We start from the raw sequence: 24,129 nt of genomic DNA on the forward strand, positions 1-24,129 counted from the left end.
TATCGGCAATTTCCTTGTAAGGAGACACATGATGTCCTTTTGGTTCAGTTTTTTCTCCTTTCTGGAAATGTAATTCATTGTCTTCCTCAATCATCTAAACAGAAACAAAGAATTGTAGATTTCTGTGCAGGGAGCCGATATGTGAACACTTTCTTTTGGGGAATGAGCCAATGTGACTGAAAACCCTAAATATATTCTCCTCTTTCTCCTTTTTGTTATTATTGCTATGGTTTCAGTTTAAATTACTAGTGTAGGGAACTCAAATGTAAAAACATCTTCAATCAATGCAGATTACAATGTGTCTATAATCTATGATTGTAGAGTATGATAGAGTGGGATCTGTAATAGAATTTGGAAGTCATTAAGTCTAATTCTTTCACTTTACTTCACTTTTACATGACTAATACTTCACTTTACTTTGAAGAAACTGAGACCCACAGTGGTTTAGGGAATTTTCTAAAATCAGGAAGGTACTAAGTATCAGAGCTAGATTTGAACAGAGACTATCTGGCTTCAAATCCATTTCTAACTCCTTACAGAGAGCTTAAGTTACTTCTCAGGGCAATATATGCTAATAATGATAATAATAGTAATGATGATACTCAACATTTATTTAGCACTATATGTCAGGCCTTGTGCTTGTGCTTTAAAATAATCATCTTATTTGATCTTTATGACAGCCCTAGAATTTAGATGTTGTTATCACCCCATTTTACCGATGAGGAAACTGAGGCAAACAAAGGGACTTGACCAGGATAATAAAGCTAATAAGTGTCTGAGACCAGATTTTAACTCGGGTTTCCTTAATTGCAGATCTAGCATTCTATCCACTGTGCCATTTAGCTACCTTTACTGTTGTTTTTTTCATCATCACCATTACTTTTTTTTTTTTTTTTTTTTTGCTATTAGTTAGAACCCACTTTCTGAGCCTTTCACAATAAACCAAAAACTTAGGTAGAGCATCTTTCTTTCCCTAGGCTAGAATAACCCAATTAATGCCAATTTTATACCTCACTGGTACCCTGGCCTGTGGGCAAGCAGAGATGCTTAAGGGAATGAGTAGGCTGCATAGGGTCTCTGTCCTATACAGTTATGATGCCATAACTAAAAGCGCTGGCAAAGGGAGCAATTAGTGCCTTTGGCGGGGGTGGTGTCGGTGACACTTGCCTGTTAGGGACAGGTCTGAGTCCATCAGCACTTCTCAGCCAGATTGGCCTGAAGCTGTCAGACAGTGATATTTCTCAGTCCCTACTGACAGGTGTTAGATCTGAACCAATGACCTTGCAATGCAAAGCTCCCGATCCCATTAACTCAGCCACCCAAGCACATTTCTCTGAGACAGACCCTCTTCTAACCAGACTGACTGACAATGGGGACAATGATTGTTGGGGTGCATTGTGGAGCCCCTGAAACCAAACTGGGTAAATATTTTGGATTTGTTCCCATCAAGGGGTTTCTTCTTCATTCCCTCTGGAATAGCTTATTTTCCCTTCCTTTCTCCTGTCTCAAATCAGCTCAGGCTGTGTGTGTGTGTGTGTGTGTGTGTGTGTGTGTGTGTGTGTGTGTGTGTGTGTGCTCACCCAATAATACAGAGGCTGAGGAAGGATGAGTCAATGGTTCTTGCAGCCTGACAGCTCATCAGAGTGGAGCTGTCATTCAAATAGGCCTGATATTCAAGGACTAGCAACAGGAAACAGAAAGAGGGAGGAGAAAGAGAAGGAAAGGAGGAACGAAAAGACACAGAGAGGGGGTGGAGAGAGAAGAGAATACAGTAGAGATCTAAAGAGAAATAGGAAGATGAAAAGGGCAGAGAGAGATGGGAAACACTGGCAGCATAGAGGGAGGGAAGAGGCAGATGGAAGAGATGGAGCAGTTAAAAGGGAGTAGAAGGGGTGGATGCTTGTCAAGGGTGGATGAGACCAGAACAGGATTTAAACATTACTCACCAGATGGATGTTCTGTGGTCCTTGGGAGGCCAGGCTGATAGAAAGAGGGGAAATTGAAGAGTCATGAAGTAGAGAAGATAAAGGTGGGGAAACAACTTAATATATGTTGAATTTCTTTAGGGCACAGAATAAAAGGAAAGAAGTTTCTTCAGCCAGTACATACTGCTATCTCTACTACTTCAGAGGCATTGGAACTCTCAGGGTCCTGAAGCTACTGTGATATTTAAGGTTCAATGGCATAGGGGTGGTTAAATCAATTAATCACTCTGACTTGCTTAGCCCAGATACTTTTTTTTTTTTTATTCAAGATACTTTTATAAGATGAAAACATATTCTACTCACCAATCACCAATGAGAGATATGGACTAGATATGAACAAGGCTTAGAAACCAATAGTGAATCAATCAATCAATCAAAAGCTTTTCAACTAGGTGTGACAGGGAGTCTGTTTGGATTGGTTGGGGGCACTTAGTTACTCCCACAGGGCTTGTAAAAAACTAACAAGCTATTTGGGAATTAAGCAGTCTTGGGTATGGCAGCTTAGTGGTGGAAGCTTCTAAATAAGCACCTAAAAAGAAAGCAATTGAACAGAGAAAAACAGACAAATGAATCTTGGTCTTCTTCCCACTCCTTCACCCTTGTTTAGGGGAAGACTTCATGAACCTTGAAAAAAAGGAAGATTTTTGGACCAATAACTGACTTTCTAGTTTTAAGGGCATTCCCACAACAGTTGACTTATCTCTTTCAGAAGCCAGAGACAAATTAGGCACATTGAGGACAAAAAAAAAAAAAAAAAAAAAAAAAGCTCCCTTAATACTCTACAAGGAACCCAGTTTAAAAAAAAGTATACCATATTTAAGGGAAACCTTAAGTATATCCCCACAATGAAGAGAAAGGGATTTCCAGCAACCATGATTTATGAATTATGGATTCTAAACTAGAGTCTACTGCTCTTGGACTCTGTATATGGAAGAGAGTGGATCCTAAAATTAGCCAATAATATTTTGTATCTATTTTACCACCTTAGTAAATAATCCTTTCTAAAAGCTACTTGACTAATTGATATCAATGTAGACATGAATTATATAGATTTAGAAATATACCCCCATCAATCTCTCAGCATCCCTTAGGATAAGTAGAGAAGACACATTTTGGAATCAAGTTTAATAATACATGACATAATGAGTCAATTTAAGTTTGGGTTAATCTGGACCATTGCCCCAACTCTGCCTGATTTCCTCTAGAAGATATGATTACAGGATCATAAAACAAGAGTGGGAAATGACTTCTCTAGTCCATTCCATCATTTTAACCTGGAGAACACTGAGGCCCTGACAGAAAGAAAAAAAAAAAAAGTTCACAGTTTTATTTCTTCATTCTCTAAGGAAACATCCAACTCTTGTTGCAAGAGGGGGACACTAAGGGCAGAAAAATCAAGCAATTTGCCCAAGTTCACAAAAATCATGATAAAGTACGAGCAGAACTCAAGACTCCAAAATAAGGTCATCATTTCATTGTGCTCCCAGTATTCTGCTCCTACATGAATCTTTCTGGAGTTTTCCAAAAAAACAAAAAACAAAAAACAAAAAACAAAACAAAAAAAAAAAAAAAACCCATGAGAAAATCCAGCATTGGTGATGGAGCAGAGCAATTAGGGAAGTATTCTATCTAATAAAAACAATCATTCAAGACATAAAGAAAGGTTGAAATCTTTTCAGTCAGTTTTATATTAGATAGCTTTTCCCCCCTTTTCCTCCCTCTTTAGTTGTTCACTCTTATATCGCTTGGCTAGGTCAAACATGTTTCTTCTGATAAATACATTTTCATTGATTGCTTAAAAGCAAGTACTCAGAAAGATTGAGTTTCTCCCTTCTTTCAGACTAGTAGTAGAGTTCAGAATTTTTTCTTTTTCATTTTCCATGGTCCTTCCTTGAAGGAGATAAAACCAGAATTTTGACTAATTCTGTTAGAGAAGGTTGAGCAAGCCCAAAGTGAAATGGAAAAACTCCGTCTATGGAGGACAGCTTAGAAAACCCTTGAAAATGAGAAAGAGCAGGAATAATAGGATAACGGCTAACCATTTCTGCCTTTCTGCCCCTCTATTCCTCCAGATGTATAGGGGATATCATTAATAATCCTGAAGCCCTGTCCAATAACATTCTTCATCCTCCAGAAATCCTGCCCAGTGACCTATCCTCAAGAACAACAGAAGTTTCAGGTTTGGCTTATTGGATTCAAAACTTAATTCCTTCTTTCCTCTCTTGACTGTACTCATTGCTCACCAGATTTTTTTTTCTATCATGTCACAGTAACCTTCTTACCCTTGCAGTTCATCCTTTACCCCTGGCTTTCCCACATTAGAAGTATACTCCATCCCTGTAAGACCTGCATCTAACTAGTTTGGTCATTCACAGAATCACATTTTAAGGATGTTACCAAAGTAGCACATTTTCATTATATTTGGATCTCCACAACAGACTCCTTTTCCCTTCCCTTTATGTGTTGTCTTCCCACATTAAAAGATAATCTCATTGAGGGGAAGGACTCTATTTCTGTTTGCATTTGTATATATTCCCATATTTTGGAAGGTAAAACCCTATTACTTCTGGGCTACTTTATATATAGTTCTGAATACCAGTCCAGAGACGTGTCTCTGGAGACTCACTGATACTAATCTCAATTCTGCCTTATGTGATCTTTTACAAGTAACATCTTTAGGATTCCTCATTCACAAGAGACTTGAATTTTGTGATCTCTGTAAATCTTTAAAATTCAGCAACTCAAAGGCAGTTTTCATAATTATCTATAAAAATCAATTCACTTTGCATAATGTTTCTGGTTATATGGAAGGGCTTAAATCGACCCAGTCATGTTCCTTTACTAAAAAAAAGGTCCCCATCACAATCAAATTTAGGCCACAATTTCAATAAGGTGTGGGGTTAAAGGTAAACTTTGGCTTTGGAACTTAGCAGAAAAGTTTTTGTTCAGCCCACGGCTTGAACCAGTGTCTTTGGTCTTCCTTATGAAATTAGAGAAAATAAGAGCTGGATGGACCTTAGCAATCCAGAGATATCAAGCCAGCTCATCTTATTGGGCTGCTATTAGAACTCTCAAGGCATAGCACAGAGCCTGGTGTCTGGTTGTCCCAATCAATATGTAATAGGATTAACATGTCTGTGTAAAGGGAAACAATTTAGAAAGACTTATATGCTAGTGATACAAATGGACGAGGATCATAACCTTAAAATAAACATGAAATTTTAATTGGACACAACTGATCTACTCCAATCCCTTCTTGGATATCTCCAGAAAGCAGTCAATGAACTCCTGCAGGAACAAGTCCAAGTCCAACAGCTAGGAACTCTCTGTATCCTGAGGCTTCCTCTTCCATAGTTAAACATCTGTAATTGAAATAAATTTCATCTTTATATTAAATGAAATGTGCTTTCTTGTATGTTACATCCATGGCTCTTGGTTTCATCCTCTAGAGGCTTAAATAATAAATATAATTCTTCTTGCATAAGATGGCCCTTCAAATATTATGAGAGTGATTAAGCCCTACCTCCCTAGCCTTTTCTATTTCATTCTCTGTTTCTCCAGTGTAACAATAGTTGGCATAATTTTTCATGGTTTACAACATGCTTTGCATATATTATCTCATTTGACCCTCACAATGGTTTGATGAATATTATTAGGAAAATTGATATTAGTCCCAATATGGTCTCAGAGAGATGAGCTGTATTGGAGTAGCTAATGGCTACCCAAATATAGGTTTTTCTCACTTCAGGAGAACTATTTTTTTCTTCTGTACCATAGGGCATCCTCTAAGACCACCTTTCAATAGCCATGTCTAAATTTGGTAATTAGATAATTATTAGAATCTTTGCTTCTCAACCCCACTGGAAAATTAGCGCCTGGAGAAGAGGGAAATGTGTTTGTTTTTGCCTTTCTTTGTGTTCCCTGCATTTTACATACTTCACAAATATAGTAACCATTTAAATAAAAGCTTACTGATTGACTTTCAAAACATTTGCAGTTCTTTAGACTGATTTACATTGGATGCAATTTTAATGGCAACTTTTCTACTTAAAAAGAATATACTGTAGTTTGTCCAAACCTTCCTAAAATTTGATGATCAGTCCTGAACCCAGCATCTCAGGTGTGATTTAATCAGAATAGATGGTCACCTGAATTCTAAATGTTTGTTGAACTGAATTATATTGGACGATTTGATATTTGATGGAGGCACAGAGACCCTGAGACATTTCAAAAGGTGAGAAAAACAGGAGGGAGCCAGTTTAGAGAGAAATTTGCCTGAGGTGCCACCTGTGGTAGAAGGAGGAAGCTGCTATATGAAGACTTCTTATTTAGCCCAACCATTCTTACTAACTTCATGTTTAGCTTAAGTTGTACAACGGCTCAAATGTTGTTAGACTCCTCTAAATTGAATTGACCTGGGACAGAAGCTCAATGGCTCTGCCTTTGTTTTGGCTTTGGGCTCAGTGACTTCTTTGTGAATTAGGTGGCATTTGAGTGTGGGTTAGAAAGGTGGGTCAGGTTTCAATAATGTTGGTAGTCATTCCCCAGAGCCCTATAGCCAGCATCACTAGAGAGAGCCCTTCCCTTGTGTGATAGGACATTGGAAGGGAAGCAAATGCCTTCTCATTGCAAATGATTTAGCTGCAAATCCACAATAAATAAAGATAAATTTAAAGAGCTCAAGACAGTTGCCACAGTACAAACAAGCTCCTCTCCCCTTTTCCAGCTGGTTTCTTTTCTAGTTCTCTCTTTCCTTCTTTCTCTCTCATTCTTATTCATTCTCTCTCTCTTCCCTTTTCTCCCTCTCTTCTCTGTCTGTCTCTCTCCATATATATATCTATATATAAATATATATGCATAGGTCTATATACATCTATCAGATTTACATATGTGTGTATATATATAATATAGATATGCACACACACACAAATATCTTTATAAATCTCTTTCCTTCTTTTATTTCTACTCATATTATTTGTGCACTTTTTTGTTCATTACTAGACCTGTGAGTTCATTGCTATGGAAAGATTCCACTGAAGAATTCCACCTATCATTATAGATGAATAACTATTCTGCTATTTGTAATCCTAGAGGGGACCGTGGGATACTGAAAAGTTACCTTGTTCAGGGTCACGCAGCCTGTACGGGACAGAAACAGGATTAGAATCCAAATCTACCTGACTGCGAGGGTAACTATCTACCATCCACATCATGGAGCCACCAATCCATATGTTCACTTCCCTACAGAAGAAATCATTTAGAGAACATCTAGAAAAAACATAGCACAGGCTCTGCCTTTGACTTCCTCCTACCCTAACCATTATGTAGGAATGTGTTCCAACAACATTAAGAGTAAGCACTTTTATTATCCCCACTTTAAGTCGAGAAGCTGAGGCAGAAAGATTAAATGACCACTCCCAGAAATGACTATCAACTTTATTGAAATCTGACCTTTCTTTCCAGACTACACTCACATGCCACCTAGTTCACCAAGTCTCTGAGCCCAAAGCCATAACAAAGGCAGGGCCATTGAGCCTCTGTCTCAGGTCAACAAAATTTAGAGGGGTCAACAACATTTGTGACACTTTATAAGTTGAGCTAAATGACCTTCCCGATTTCAGACCAGGCATTCTATTCTTTGGGCCATAATGAATATGCATCCTGAATGCTTATAAAGGACAGGGAACGCTATGCTGCCCAGATATCATCGCTATTGGAGCACTAAAACAAAGGTCTCAAGAAGGATCAAGGCCAGTAACTGGAACACAATGGATGTAGCCAAGGCTTAGCAATTCCTTCTCTTAGAAAATCAGTGTGCTAGTAAAGGAATCCTAGAGAATGACTCCAGAGATCAGGGTTCTGTTCCCATCACCTCTCGGAATGTCAGGTTCCTTATCTGCCAAAGGAGATGGTTGTACTTGGTTTCTATGTTCCCTTATTTCTCGAACACTGTGTGATTAAAGGTATAGCAAGGGCTTGAATAATGAATCAGTTAACAGTCTGCTTAAGCTCCAATCAGCACTGAGGTGCCTCACTCAGAAATACCCTGCTCACCCTTTCTTTTCTCCCATACCCAGAAGGAGAAATAACAGCATTTGCGATGTCTAGCACCAATTAGACAAGGTCATAGTCAGAGTCCGTTCCAAGTGGGAACATGAAGAGTAGGAGGAAGATCCTTTTCAGGAGGAGGAAACCTTCCCCCCCTTCCCCCTCCCCACTAATCTACTAATGAAGTTTCCTTCTACTGTGTAGGCAGGCAAAAGGCTGTCCTTGCCTGCTAATTTACTGGCATTGGGAAGAGGAATAAAATGAAGTATTTTACTTATCACCCAACAACAGCCAAAGGGCCCGTAGGCAAAAATCTGTGAGTAGACTCTGGTGTCCATGTGGTGGGGTGTGCCCTGGCCATGTGGGCCCTGAGAGAAGAACTTGACCTGATTAGTTATCTCCTGCTGGGATCAATTTTAGTGTTGGTGGGTGGGGGCTAGCAGGAAGGAGGTTTGAGGAGAGATACAGTCCCTGAGAGGCCATAAACTGCCTCTTGCCTTTGTCCCCATTTGAGGTATCCTCTGCATAGAACTTGATAAATTCATCTGGAATGACATTGAGTTGCTTTGGGGAAAGTAAACACAAGGTAAGCTGTAGGCAGTGTCTGTTTGGAAAGCTTTGGGGTTTGAGCTAGTCTGGGAGGAAGAGTGAAGGATTTGGGGCAATCCCTGGAAAAGTTAGGGATTCATGGTTTTCTAGAGCTATGTGAGCTTGATTCTCAAGGGTTCTATTTTAAGTGATCATCCTGGATGTCGGATTGACAAGAGAACTCTGAGATGTTGGCAAATAAAGCTGGATTCTATCAAGACAGCCCTGGAGCTCAGGAACACCCTCTATATCTCAGGGAAACCAACCCTTCCATCCAAAAGTAGCTAAAAATAACAGCAGAGAAGGCCCCCCTGTCCTGTTATCTGACACGAGTGCTCTCCTGGTTCATTAGAAAGTTACAACTGACTGGCACCTCTGGGAAAGACAGGGCTAGGAAGCTCATGTTCAAAGCACTCTCCTGCAGAATTCCATTCTTTCTTATAGCAATTTCTCCAGCATTTTGAATATGCTTCCTTCTGGGGCAGAACCAGATCAGTTTTGTTGTTTTTGGGTGGCTTTTCATTGGGTCCAACTCTTCATGATCCCATTTGAGATTTTGTTGGCCAAGATACTGCAGTCGTTTTGTCATTTCCTTTTTTAGCCTTTTTGTAGATGAGGAAATTGAGGCAAACAGGATTAAGTGAGTTGCCCAAACTCATTTAACTAGCTTGAGGCTACATTTGAACTCAGATCTTCCTGACTCCAGGCCAGGAGCTCTATCCATTTCACCACCTAGCTGTCCCAGATCAGATGGGTTTTATTATTTATAACCCAAGTGGAATGGAGACTTCTGGTGGAAGTCCTTTAAAATGTGTGTTTTATGTGTGTATATGTACACGTGTCTATCCATGTGGGAGAAGGACTGATTTAGAAGCTGTTATTGAAAAGTTATGAGTGCAAAGGCTATAAATGAGAATAAATGAGAATTATTCTCTAGCTAGCCTGAATCAACTCATGCAAGAATGATTATGAAACCTTTCTTGTAGTCAGCCAGTCAGTAAACATTAATTTAGTACCTACTATGTGATAGACACTGTATTTAGTACTGAGATCCAAAAAAGGGCAAAAGACACTTCTTGATCTCAAAGAGTATATTGCCTAATGTGGAAGATAACATGTAAACAGCAATGTATAAGCAAACTATATACAAGATAAACAAAAAATAATAAAAACAGATTTTACCTAGGGGACCCTCACAGGGAAATACAAATAGGTTCTACTCAGCAAACTGAGACACAACTGGTGATTATTAAGGTGAGAAAGCTTGAACAGCCTCCTTTCCCCAAGTCAGAAAAATAAGCCTAAAATTTTAAATGGAAAAGACCAATAAATACAATAACAGGGAAAAAAGCTTTAGTTTGGAGAGATTGAAAGAATAGTACAAAATGAACAAAGGAAAGTCAGCATTTATGGGATGAATAAAACTTGCAGGCAGAAGCCAAAAGATAGTATAATTAACTGAGTTTGGTGAGTGAAAGACGATAAAACATTTGTTCAGGAATGAAATTTTGACATGACTCAATAGAATGATTTGGCTGCCAGGAAATGTAAGGTGATTTTAGGTTGCATTAATGGAATTATAATGACCAAAGAGAAGGAAGCAATAGTCTCCCTGTACTTGGCCCTAAACAGATCACATCTGGAGCACTGTGTTGGATCTTTGTGCTACATTTGAAGAGGGTCATTGACAAGCTGGAACACATCCTGTGGAGGATGGTAAAGGGACTCAAAATGATGTCATGTGAAGAATACTTGACAGGACAGAGACTGTTAAGATAGTGTATATATGTCTGTGTCCATGTGTCTGTGTAAAGAAGGGAGAAAGAACAGCATGAAATATGACAGCTACTTTCAAACATCTAAAGTTCTGATATATGGAAGAACTAAATATTTTTCTGCTTGGAAAGAACTAAGAGCAAAGGGTGAAAGTTACTGGGAAGCTTATTTTGGCTAACAACAAAGAACTTCCCTGAAAAATAGTGAATGCAGAAAGCATTCAAACTAGTTGGATGGGGATTTAGCAACAATATTGTAGAGATAGTTTCAAACTCTGTGTTAGTATTGTACTAGATGATATCACTTTCTACTTTATAATTTTATATGTCACAGGATTATCAGGAAATGAAATTACTGAGACGTGAATAAACAATGCTTAATCACCTAAAAGAAAAAAATCTTAAAGCTGACATTCAGAGTCTGAGTTAAATCAACAGTAGCTAGATAATTTTAACATTAACTAGCCAGGTATGATTAAATGTTAACATAAAGGAGAAAAAACAGAATGTGAACATTGTTATCCTGAATTGTATATCGTTACAGATAAATGATTATTAGCACTTCTACTGGGAATTGTTAGCCCAACAAGTGAAAAAGGTTTTTTTGCAAAACCATTAGCAAAACTTCCCTCATTAATGTTGAAATGAGTTAATGAATTTATTTTTGACTCCCATATATGCTTAAGAACTATTCTTACATGTAATGTGTATCTCAGTATTTTATACTTGTAGAAACAAATTACAAAAGATATCTTGAAAAAAATAGTGTCTTTTTTGCATTATTAGGAACAAATGAATAAAAATTGTCTCCAATGACAACATCGTAGCTACTTTTAAGCAATACACAATTGTGAATTTCTGGGAACAAAAAGGCAGCATGACATAGTGGAAAGAAGACTAGACTGAGAATTGTTGAGTATGAAGAGAAAGTTTCTAGCCTTGATGGGTTGGTAATTAATTTTATCAATGAATTGCCCTTGAAAAGTGACTTTACCTCTCTGTGCCTCATTTTTCTCATTTATTAGATTAGATAATAATTTCTCTAGGAATTTAAATCCTGCACTTTTCCAGTCTGAGAGACAATCTAGAGTTCATGGAAACAGTGGAAGAGAATATGAGAATTAAAAAAACAAACAAACAAAAAAAAACCTGGACCCCCTTCCTCATTTAGGTAACAGTGCCTTGGGGACCCTTCAAAAGATCCACTTACTTTCTACTTCTTTTGAAACCTTCCTTTCCACCACAGGAAAGTGGGAGACCCAAAATGGGACGATGATTGCCAATGGGCTTCTGGGTGATTAATAAGCACACATCTACAAAGAGCTTTGGGGCACCTCAGAACAAGTATGTCTCATAAAAATATTATGACTCATCCTTTTGGTGAAAATGTCAATGGGTCCCCATCCAGAGGCAAAGAGACTTTCAGATAATTCTTTTAGTTTTTCTTTTAGTGAGTTAGGACAGCGATTTTTTCTTGGATGTCTAAAGTGGGTCATGCCCTCTGACAAGGCAAACTATTTACCAATTTCGCCTTTGAAGCCTAGCAATCTGAGGATGTTTCTGCTTTTGCTTACCTGCTTTATTCTTCCTTGGTGAGATCCCAGAGGTCACCAGGTCTGGCTGCCAGGTACCAATGATTTTTCATAGATGTTGAGGGTAGCATTCTATATGCATTATTTTAGAGTCACAGATCTCTGAATCTTCAGGGGCCCTTTCATGGAATCCTATCTCTTTAATCTGCATCCTCCTCTGCCATCTTCACAGACCCTCTCCCCAGCCACTACTGCCACCAAAGCTTTCCTAATAAGCTCCATAAGACTCATTTCATCATCTCCCTCTGACTCTTTCCCTCCAATGGTGGTTCGTTCCATATCCTGATAGCTTGAGAGAGATTCAATATCCAGGCCTGCCTGGTGGAGGCTAATTTAATGCTGTCAGGAAATCGAGGTGTATGTTGTCAATTATATCATTAAAAAGGCCTGCTTGCTGTTAGGCTGAAGAGAAACTTCATCCCTCAGGATGGTTGGCTATGGCTGGGATAGCCAGGCATCTTCTATTTAACAGATTGGCCTATATTCAAATTTTGTTTCCATGGGTCCCAGAATTCTCCCATGTGATGCCCCAGGCTTCTGCTTTTAATTTTAAAAATATAGCAAACTAAGCTCAGGGTAGAAAGGGTGATTTAGTTTGGGGTGAACCAAGTTTTGGTTTCTAATCTCCTGCCTATTGATTGTAAAATATTGGGCAAGTTTCTTTTTGGAATCTTAATTTCTCTTGAATGCTCTTTTCTGCATTCTAAAAATGGGAGGGAAGAATAATATCTATTTTGCTTATTTTACAAGTTGATTACCATAATTAAATAACATAATTGATGTGAAAGCCATTTAAAAAAATGTAAGCTTTCTTACAAATTTCAGTTATTATAGCTCTCACTACAACTAAGGACATTGGTTTTGACTTCAAAGGTAGTCAGTCTTAGAGGCTTATTCTTCTATTTACTACCTGTGTCTTCTCTCCTCTTAGAGTTTCCTCCTCTGTAAAGTAACGAAATTGGAATGGGTGGTCTCTAAGATGCCTTCTAGATCTAAATACTATGATTCTTTAAATAAAGTCCCCAATCAGATAAATAAAAACATTTATTAAACACCCACTTACTTTGTGCCAGGAATGCATGTACAAATAAATAGCAAAACCATCCCCTCAGTCCAGGATTTTACAGTCTCATGATGGGAAAGAACATACAAAAGATAGTTGAAAAGCAGAATAGAAGGGATGGGGAAGGGAGAAGGTAACTAGTGTGGGAAACATGATAGAGATGTTTCAAGAAGGCAAAAAGTGGTATAGTTGATAGAAAATGAAGAAGAAAACCTCTTTTCTCTAAGTTCCTAGTCCTTCCTAGGGAATTTAGTAATTATTGTTTCAATCTAACGTCCAACATCTGTCCCCTCCCACCTCCATGTTAGGAAACCTGAGCTGACTATGTCTTGACCTCACTTTCCACAAAGTTAATATCTTAATTCCTTTTTTTTTTTTTTTTTTTTTTTGCATTGTTCCACCAACAATTTCACACTCATAGATTTAGGGGCTACTATTAGAAGGGGCAAGCTCATTTAGTTAAGAGAAGAATCCTAAACAAAGACAAACTATGGTCCTCTTAAAAATTCACATTCTTTAGTTCAGTGCTGTCTCTGGATGGGTACCAATCCCACTGACATTTATAAGTGGAGTCAAGCCCAGGATAAATCATACTGTGATTTTCTTCCCCAAGTCCATCATTTTTATTTTTAATTTTTTTATTAGAGTTTTTTATTTACAAAACCTTCTATTCCAAATGTTCCCCTCCTTCCCTCCATCCCCTCCTCTAGATGGCAGATATTCCAATACATGTTAAAATATATGTTAAATCCAATATATGTACACATACCCATATAGTACAGATCTAGAAAGAAAAAAAAAAACCTGAGAAGGAAAATAAAAATGCAAGCAGAAAGACTGAAAATTCTATGTTGTGATCCATACTCATTTCCCATAGTTCTCTCTTTGGGTGCAGATGGCTCTCTTCGTAACTGAACAATTGGAACTGATCTGAATCAATTCATTGTTGAAGAGAGCCACTTTCATCAGAATTGATCATCGTATAGTCTTGTTGTTGAAGTGTACAACGATCTCCTGGTTCTACTCACTTCACTCAGCATCAGTTCATGCAGGTCTCTCCAGGCCTTTCTGAAATCATCCTGCTGGTCGTTTCTTACACAACAATAATATTCCATAACATCCATATACCACAATTTATTCAGTCATTCTCCAATTGATGGGCTGTTTCTAGCCACTATGAAAAGGACTGCCACAAATATTTTTAGACATCGTCCACCATTTTTATACTGTAAAGTTAATGCATCAGGGTTCTAGTCTGATGCTTCATTGTCATTGAGATATGACTCTGTATTCTCAAAGGCTATGAATATAAAGTGCAAGCAATCTGGTAGATTCTACCAACCTATAATTCTTTAAGATTAGGCCCCAGTGGGGCAGCTAGATGGTGCAGTGGAGAGCTCACTAGGCCTGGACTCAAGAGGACATGAGTTCAAATCTAGTCTTAGACAACATTTTCTAGCTGTGTGACTCTGGGCAAGTCACTTAATCCCAACTTCAGAAAAAAAAAAAAATAAGCCCCAATTCTCAATTTGAGGATCAATTGAGCCAAATTCAAATGGGCTTGTTACCAGAAAATTGGCCAGAGAATTGTAAGCACTACGGACCACAAAAACTCAGCAAACCCATCTACTAAAATCTAGAGAATCTATAATCTGTCAGTGGAGTCCAAAAGTCAGTCCAATGTGAAGACTGACTCTTTCCAGTGCACTCTTTTAAATGAAAATAAATACTCCACAAATGGACAAAGATGAGTGCTGGGAAATCCTGAGGCAACAGAAAGACAGACACACCACACTAAAAAAAAATAGTACAATCATTCTGGAAAGCATCTGGAATTATGATAAGAAAGAAATGCTAAGATAATTATGATAAGAGCCATGCCCTTTGACAAAGAGATTCTGCTACTAGGTATATCTTACTCTCTACATGGTTGAGTTTTAAATATGGCCTTCATGTGCTATACCTAGGAATGGTTTCCTAATATTCCCCAATACCTGGGGACCAGTGATTGGTGCGGAAGAAGATACTAATTCTAGCTTAGTATAAACTGGAAATATCCTGAGAATAGAATAGGAAAAAGAAGGAGATAAAGATTGCTTCTGATTGTACCTGAAAGAAGACAGAAATCACTACTATGTTAATTGGTTAGCATAAGGTCCCATTCTTTGGAGCTTCTATGCTTTGAATCCCTTTTTCACCATCTACTACATGTGTGGCCTTGGGATAATTCAGGTCACTCCTCTAGATCCTCAGTGCTCTTATTTAAAAAGTGAAGATTTCCCTTTAGCTCTAAATCTGTGATCTTAAAGAAATTCTGCTGTATATATATAGTATATAGTGTTTCTAATCTGAGGGAGTCTGATAGTCTGATGACAGTCATTAGGAACATGGGGTTCAAGAACTCAAATAATTTTCTATCCCAGCCAGCAACCAACTTACGCTTTTTACTTCAGTTTTCCTCTCCTTCCTCAGCAAACAGCAGAAAGTACTATTTAATTTCCTCACAAGGGGGTTATGAAAGCTAGTGAGATAATGTTGGGAAAATAATTTGAAGATGAAACGTCTAAGTAGTCCTGATACAACTGCCTTGGTTGGGACTCTTCTCTCTCCTATAGCCCCCAAAATGAAACCTCACATAGAAAGATCCCAAAGCACTTTATCAGTTGGCTCACCAAAGCACATTGTCAAATGTAGCTATTCATAGCATGGGCTTCTGAAAGTAACTTACTCCTTGCACCAATGCATAACATACCACAGTTCAAAGAAGGAACACGCAATTTGTATTTGTAAAAGAAATGATGGAGAAGTCCAAATCATATGAAGATGTAATTACCCTGTTGGAATATGGCCAGAAGACATCTGAGTTAAGTTTTTTGGAAAAGGCATCATGAGCAGAAGAAGAAGGAGGAGGAGGAGGAGGAGGAGGAGGAGGAGGAGGAGGAGGAGGAGGAGGAGGAGGAAGAGGAGGAGGAGGAGGAGGAGGAGGAGGAGAGAGGAGAGAGAGGAGAAAGAAAACTGGCAGAAACAAAACAGATTTCAATTTTCAAAGGCTTACCCTGCTGAATGAGGAAAAAAAAACTCCCAGGATCTCATATGTGTCACCCTTTTATTTAAGATTTGAGGACAGAGAGGTTAGAAGGAGAATCTCCCTTAGCTAGAATTGCTCCCCTGGTTACTACCAGAACATTAGTGGCACAGTGTAAAAAAGATCTTGAGCAAAGGACTGAATTCAGATCTCTTCTTAGATACTTAGTATTTATGTAAATCTCAGAAAAATCATTTAAATTCCCTTGATCTCTATCCCATATGTAAAATAAGAGGGTTGTATTAGATCATCTTTGAGGTCACTTTCATTTCTTTATTTATATTCATATCCCTGGTTTCCCATTTTCTTTCAAAAACTGTCCCTTTGGAAATTCACCTTTAACCCATCAATTTAGCACTTGACAGTAATGCTAACTCAAGATTCTTCACTAAATTTACTTAGCAGGTCATTGAGCTTCTCCTTGAAATCTCCCAATGTATGAAAGCCCATTACTTTTATTAATAGTTCTAATTGTTATGAAGCTGTCTGAATTTACCTCTTTGCAACCATAATATCATTATGACAAAAAGTCCATTAATTGGAACAAAGTTGGTATAGCCCCTATTGTTGTCATTATAGTTCCCAACTCATCATCAACACCAAAGAACAGTTCAAAGCTGAGAGTAGGAATCGTGGCCATTCAGAACCATCTAAAACAAATGGACATCTTATATACATGCCATAAAACAGATCAATGACTGAATTTATTGGCCAATTATGCTCTGAAAGTATTCAATAGTGAAGCAACATGGTACAATGGAGAGGACTAGTATTAGAAAGAGCCTTGATTTAGAGCCAGTAATTCTGGCTTCATATCCTTGATATTTGCCTACGGTGTGATCTTGAACAAGTCATTTTATCTATATTATCGTAGTCGCATTTGTAAAATGAGATGGTTGGACACCTACAGGTAATGCCTATATTTTCTTGTTCTAAGTCCTATGAATGTGATGAATCAGCACAGTAGTAGAAAGTACACTGTAACTTGAAACAAAAACAAAACAAAACAAAACAAAACAAAAACCCTGAATTTTAGTCCAATCTCCTCCATTTGCAGACAGTATTATCTTTGACAAGTCACTTAATGTCTCTGATCCTCAGTTTCCTCTTCTGTACAGTGGGACTTATAGTAATAATATCTTTGAAAAATATTATAAAATAGACAGCTCTCTAGAAATGTAAACAGTATCATTTTTATAAGTTGAGTTATATGGGATGTTTAAGGAAGACTACCATCTCTGTCACCAGGGCTTGTTGAGCCCTCTTCAGGACTGCTCATCTATCTTTGGTGTCTAATTGACGTTAAACACTCTCCTGTGCTTCCAAAAATTATACCATGGACAGCAGTCACACTTCTGTAAACCTGCCTTGAAAGATAGCCTAAAGTAGATTGAAGATAACCAAGGAGCCTCAAATCTGTTGGTTAATTAGGGAAGTGTTCTAGTCTAAGCATGTAAGGACTTCCCTCATGGATGAGAATAATTTATTCCAATGGCTACAAAGGCATCTAAGTACATGCTATGGAGTTCTTAGAGTCTAGTCAGACATTAAAGACACCAAGGTCATCCACTGCCTCCTGGGCCATCACTAGTCCTTTTGACTTTTGTTCTTTCTGCACTGCAACACAATGATTCTGGAAGAGAGAGAGAGAAGGTAATGACTTTATGAAACTCTGCCTCACTTAAATCTAAATTATATACAAGTCAAGACATCACCCACAAAGTCATTTGTCCTCTTTTAGAATCAAAGGACAAAATATTATAAGATGCCATCAGTCTTGGGAGATTCAAAGTCTCAAATAGTAAACTGAGGCAAGTTTTCAATACTCTGATCATAGCTCTTGGTAGATGAAGAAACTACTCCCTATTACTCAGTTGTCCATATCCATTTATATTCCTTGGCCTTGACTATTCCCTTAAATTAAGTGGGTTCTTGACCAGCTTATCCCAGGTCTTCAACAAGTTAATGTTGTTACTTAAGTCTCTATACTTGTTCTCCAGGGAACTGTATAATTTCCTGGTGGGATCTGGGCCTCTGTGTCCTGCCCTCCCTAATGCTACCAATACAGCTCAGCTTGATCACAAAAGATATCATATTATTCCAAGCCCAGGTTTGACTATCCTCATACAGAAATGCCTTGTCCCTTTTTTAATCCTCTTGTTTCCCCTGGGTATAGTCAATAATGTCAGCCCATATAGAGTTTTTGGAGTGTGAAAAATGTCTACATAGGCACTAGACTGAGGTCACAAAAGCCATTTCACTTACACAGTGACCTGTAAGACAGCTGTACTTCCTATCTCCAAAAGCCCAAGGCTACTCATTGCATTAACCCCTGAAAGTTATCAAAGCCCATCTCTGCATTTCAGAATCCTGGTTGCCTATTTATTCAAGGACTGTGATAACCCCAAGCCCACAGCACAGTCTCCTGTAGTGGGCAGCCTAATAAGACAAAACTGTTGCTGCACAAAGAGAGAATACTGAGAGAGGGCTGCAGCAGCTGAGAGGTCAGAGGAAGGAGGAAGGAGCTTGTTTTTCTTTTTTCTTTTTTTAACTTTTTTATTAAACCTTTTTAATTTTCAAAAGATATGCAAGGATAATTTTTCAACATTAACCCTTGCAAAATCCTGAGTTCCAATTTCACCCTTCTCCCCATCCCCTCCCCTAGATAGCAAATAACCCAATATATGTTAAACATGGTAAAAATATATGTTAGGTACGATATATGCATACATATTGATGCAATTATCTTCTGCATGAAAAAATCAAATCAAAAAGGAAAAAATGAGAAAGAAAATAAAATGCAAGCAAACCACAACAAAAAGAGCAAGGATGCTGTGTTGTGATCCACATTCAGTTCCCACAGTCCTTTTTCTAGGTGCACATGGCTCCCTCCATCATAAGATCATTGGAACTGCTCTGAATCATCTCATTGTTGAAGAGTCATGTCCATCAAAACTGATCATCTTATAATTTTGAGGAGCTTGTTTTTCAATGGTGCTATTTAAGGCTAGTATTGGGTTGGCCAGTTACTTAATTAACATTATATTGAGTACCTACTAAATGCTAAGAGAAGATGCCAGGGATGTCAATGACTTAAATAAAGTGTCTGTTTTGAAGAAACTCACAAATCAATTGAAGAAGTTTCATAGATCCCACAGAATTTAGCATGAGAAGGAAACTAAGATATTATCCATAGGCTAGCAATGCCTTTTCTTTGAAATCAGCTGTCTTCATCTCTAAACTCCAAAATTTCTAGACTTTCCCTGGTCCAAATGTCTTCTACTTCCCATGAGCTTCAGGTCTTCCTTCCAACTAGGAAAAAAACAAACAAATAAAACTATACTTCTCACCTCCCTGTCTCCCTTGTCAATAAAATATTACATTCACATATGATCTCCAACATGAGATTCTAAGTATAAAGGTGGGGTCACAATCACCTCTTCCACTTTAGCCTTGATACCTTAAGAAATTAAGCTTTATATCAAGTTTGTAAAGTCCTTTGAATTAGTTATATTGTACACTAAATAGTCTAAAGTCATCCATTGTATTTTGGGCCATTACTTGTCATCTTGACTTTTGTCTTGCCCTCGAATTTTCATATCTCTGTGAGAAAAAGTGAAGGTTGATGACTTTGTGCAATTCAATCTTACTCAAATACAATTCGCACACAAGTTAAGACATCAATCCATAATGTCACTGGTCCTCTTCAAAATGAAAAACCACCACAATAGCAATTGTATGTACATAGGCAAAGGAAATTTGGCCATACCTCAGAGGCTGTCCATAAATTACCAAGCAAGAATGAGGTTCATTTGGAAGATTGGAACAAATCTGATATTCAGCTAAAGGCCCTTGAGAAGACCGTTTTTTAGGGGAAATGGAGAAAGCTCAGTTGGCTTAGACCTAGCTTTTCCCCTCTCCTACTTTTTGACAAAAAAGACTTGTGAACTTCAAAGAGTCTGATGGATTTCGGACTTCTTTAGCGTCCTACTTATATCCTCACATCACCTGACAGCAATGTCTGATGCAGGAGACAAAGACAGATGGGCAGTAATTCACCATGTTTAAATGAAACTTCTTGAGAACTCCATAGTAGAAAAAAAGGACTTCTGGCAGCCAAGAGTTATGAGTTATCCTTTTGACACATATGCTTTCCAAACTTGAGGTTTTTCCGTGGGCTCATATATACTTGTGGGAAAGTCTTTTTTTTTTCTTTTTAAACCAACTGTATTTTGTAAATACCTTAGTAAATAGCCCTATCTAAAAAGCTACTAGCTTTTTAGTCTAGCTGACTGATTGAAAGGAAGCACACTTGTGGATAGATGATGATTAATATCATTAGAGAATCATTCTTGATTCTTTACCATAGCTACTCCTAAAAGTAAAAACTCTACTGTGAATTTGACAGAATTTATGTGGGCTACATAATATCCCTAAAGACAGGAACAGTTTTTGTTTTTCTATTTTAAATGTCCACAGCATTTAGCCCAGTCAATGCCTGACACATAGTTAAATACTTTAAAAATGATTTTTGATTGGTTACTAAAGAGATATAAAAAGGATTCTAAAGAACAAAAGCATGTATCTCTTAGAAATACCCTGTACTCTTGAAATCTCAACAGGCTTCCAGTATGAGCAGAAGACTATGTAGTCCATGTGAAGAGCAGAGACTAGCCACCTTTAGTAACTTTCAGGTACTCAAGAAAGCCTTTCTGGAGAAGAAGGTGTTTTGAGGACTACTGGAATAATGGAAAGAACTCACCTTAGAAAGGCGAAGCATTTGGGACATTACCATCATGATACATTTTAAGTATGTAGTTATTGAATCATTGAATCACCCTAGAGAGTAGATAAACAAGGGAAATCTTCCAGGAAAGTATTCAAGGACAAAAGGACATGCAAGAAACATAACCAAGAGACACAGAAGCAGGTATTTCAGTATGATTAGAGTGCAGATAGGTTTTTCTTGGCCACCCAGCGCTAAAGCTGTGGCCACACATAGCACAACGAAAAAACAACATAACTGGGCATTATTGTTCATGTGTCCTTCTAGAGCAGCAGTTCCTAGGAGTGGTCTTAAAGTTTTCTCCTCTGGGGTCTGATTGAGGTGTGATTGTAGCTGGACAACTTCTGCCTTTTTTTCTCTCTTATTTTCAAGAAGAACAGAAAGGTGAAGGGATGGAGAGAGCTGCAAAATAGAGATACTAATAAACTTGAATGATATGGAGAGGGCGTGTAACTATCTTGATTGATCAAAGAAGAGATAGAGCACAAAAATATATGTGTATATTATGTATATAGTATTGTGATTATGATATTCTTTACAACAACAACAGAACTAATATTCCTATAATATCCTATTTGCCCCTTTCATCTGTCCTAGTATCATAGGCATCTCTACCTTACCTTACAAAGTGCTTTAAATAAATTATCTCATTTGATCCAGTATTTAATATTATAATTTTACAATACAGTTTAAAGAAAATGGGCTGAGGATTCAGGAGTTAAATGACCTTGTCTATAGGATCACAAAATTAGAAGTAGGAGAGGCTTTAAAGTTCTAGTCCAATGCCTTTGGTTGAATAATGAGGTAACTGAAGTTTTATCCAGGATAACATAGTGATAAATATCTAGACTCACACCCATGTCCTCTGACTCCCAATTTGCTGCTCATACTGATGTTTCAGGCTGCCTCTCTTTCTTTTTCCCTTCCAGTTACCATGATGACAGTCCTCCTCCTGAATGAACCTCTTTATAGTAAAATACAAAACGAAAGTTCTAAATGTCAGCTCTGACCTGGGAACAACAGAACTCTGACAATCAACAACCAATGGGGGACAAGTCTCCCTACCCATACATTTCAGACTCTATCCTTGATCTAAAAAGCCTCCCTGCCAGGTTCAAGCTGTTAGTCCCCACAGAGACCCTATGGTATCACTATCTCTGCCTGCTCATGTTCCCATATTATCCTTAGTAAGGTTCATGGAAAGGAATTGTATTTATCCATTAAGTCCTGAAGACATTTTATTGTATGTATATGAAATCAACTCTATAACATATGCATATATAGAGAGAGAGAGACAGAGACAGAGACAGAGAGAGAGAGAGAGACAGAGACAGAGAGAGACAGAGAGACAGAGAGCGAGAGCGAGAGAGAGAGAGAGAGAGAGAGAGAGAGAGAGAGAGAAAGAGAGAGAGAGCACTTCATATATTTTAAAGTGTTTTATGAACATTGTTATTGTTGTCATTATTATTAATGCCTGCACATCTCCCAAAGGCCACTGTGGTATAGTACAAGGGAAACTAAACTGAGAATCAAGACACCTAGCCCTATCTCCTGGTCTCCCATGATGTGCCATTTGGCAAATCACATCACTATTCTGGGTCTTAGTGTTTTCATTAATTTTTTTAAAAGATAAAAATTAGCAGGGTAGAAATGGGTAGGAGGCGGGTAAAACCAGTAGGGTGGAGGTTATGCTTCAGGAGCTCCAAGTTCCCTCCCAGGTCTAACATCTGTTACTATCTGTATCATTCTAAAGGAAAATCTCATCACTCTCTACATAGCTATTCTCCCTTATGTGTATTTTCCATCCATCATCCTTCTCTCTCTCTGGTTCTTAGATGTCTCTGTAATTCATGTGATGAAATTTCTTCCAGTTTCACCCAGCTCAGCCTCCAATGAGTGTCAAGGGGGAGAGCCATTTAGCAAATAGCAAACAGAGCAATTATGTTCCTACGGGAATTGCACTTGGATGAGACCCTTCCTCCTGGCCTCTCCCAGCTCCTCCTGGCTCCTCCCTCATCCCAGATCCTATGGGCCTCCCATTCCTATTCCTCAGCAGAAAGAGCTGTAAATGCATTGCATCAATCTGCAAGGTCTCTGAAAACCTGTCCTGCTGTGATGGATTTTTTAATTGGATTGTGACAAACATTTAATACCTAATAGAGCTCTTACCAGCACAGTTAATTAAGAATGTGACTAATCTAATTCACTGGTGGGAGCTTAGAAAGAGAGAAGAGAAAGTGAGAGAGGAAAGGAGACAGATTTGTGGAGGGTTAAGGGAGGCTAGAGAATCACTACTATGTTTTATTTGGGGTTTCTCCCCTACTTTTTATCCTTTGAATTGAAAGGGAGTGAAGATGAATAGTGAAAGAGTGGATTAAGTTCAAGACACCTAAAATACACAGAACTACTTCCAAAGCATCCCTGCAAGCAAGAACATCTTTCTCTCAGCATAACATTCTGTCCCTTTGTACTCAACTTGTCACTTCCGACTTGTTAGCAGTGCCTGAGCAGGATCTTGTGGCTCATCCAAGGCAGACCAAGTACCAGTTCAGTCTTACAGACATTGCTAGTTACCGTATCTGCCTTATAGAAGAGGGTAGCATGAGGGCACTCTGGTTCCCCAGAGCAAGTTTAGGCACTTATTCTTGGTAGTCAAGTGGTATGATTAGATGACATAAAGATTTACACACATCTATCTCAATCACATCTTAACAGGCTCACAAATGCACACACGTGAATATATGCCTATTCAGCACATGTGTGCAAACTAAAAAACCTATGTGCTTTTGTGTGTGTATATACATATATAAATATAAATATATAAATACACACACACACACACATGCAAATGTACCTGGGGTGCATAAGCAGTCAAGAGAGATGCTGGTAGTCCAGAGATGTAGCATGGCACAGTAGAAAGAGTATTGTGAAGGCAGAGGACTTGGGCTGAAATTCAGTCTTTGACACAGTGATGGAATACCCACTAGGGAGTCAGAAAGACTCCTATTCCTGAGTTCAAATCTGACTTCAGACATGTACTAGTCATGTGACTCTGAGAAAGTCAGTTATTAATCCTGCTTGCCTCAGTTTCCTCATCTGCAAAGTGAACTGGAGAGAGAAATGGCAAGCCACTCCTGCATCTTTGCCAAGAAAACCCTGGATGGGGTTATGAAGAATTGGACATCACTGAACAAGAGATTTCTCCAT

General features: G+C 38.3%; 1 protein-coding gene and 1 long non-coding RNA gene across 2 annotated transcripts in view; both read right to left on the reverse strand.

The window, feature by feature from the left end:
- The window catches only part of TNR (tenascin R), a 685,145-nt gene that overhangs the window by 561,277 nt on the left and 99,739 nt on the right, over positions 1 to 24,129 (reverse strand). The window lies entirely within an intron of this gene.
- Positions 16,810 to 21,866, reverse strand: LOC141565415 (uncharacterized). The gene is made up of 3 exons (XR_012489017.1): positions 21,777 to 21,866; positions 19,262 to 19,448; positions 16,810 to 17,769 (listed from the first exon to the last, which is right to left on the reverse strand). It is a non-coding gene; the product is annotated as an uncharacterized LOC141565415 (long non-coding RNA).

Source organism: Sminthopsis crassicaudata, chromosome 4 (genome assembly GCF_048593235.1).
Source record: "Sminthopsis crassicaudata isolate SCR6 chromosome 4, ASM4859323v1, whole genome shotgun sequence".
NCBI lineage: Eukaryota > Metazoa > Chordata > Mammalia > Dasyuromorphia > Dasyuridae > Sminthopsis > Sminthopsis crassicaudata.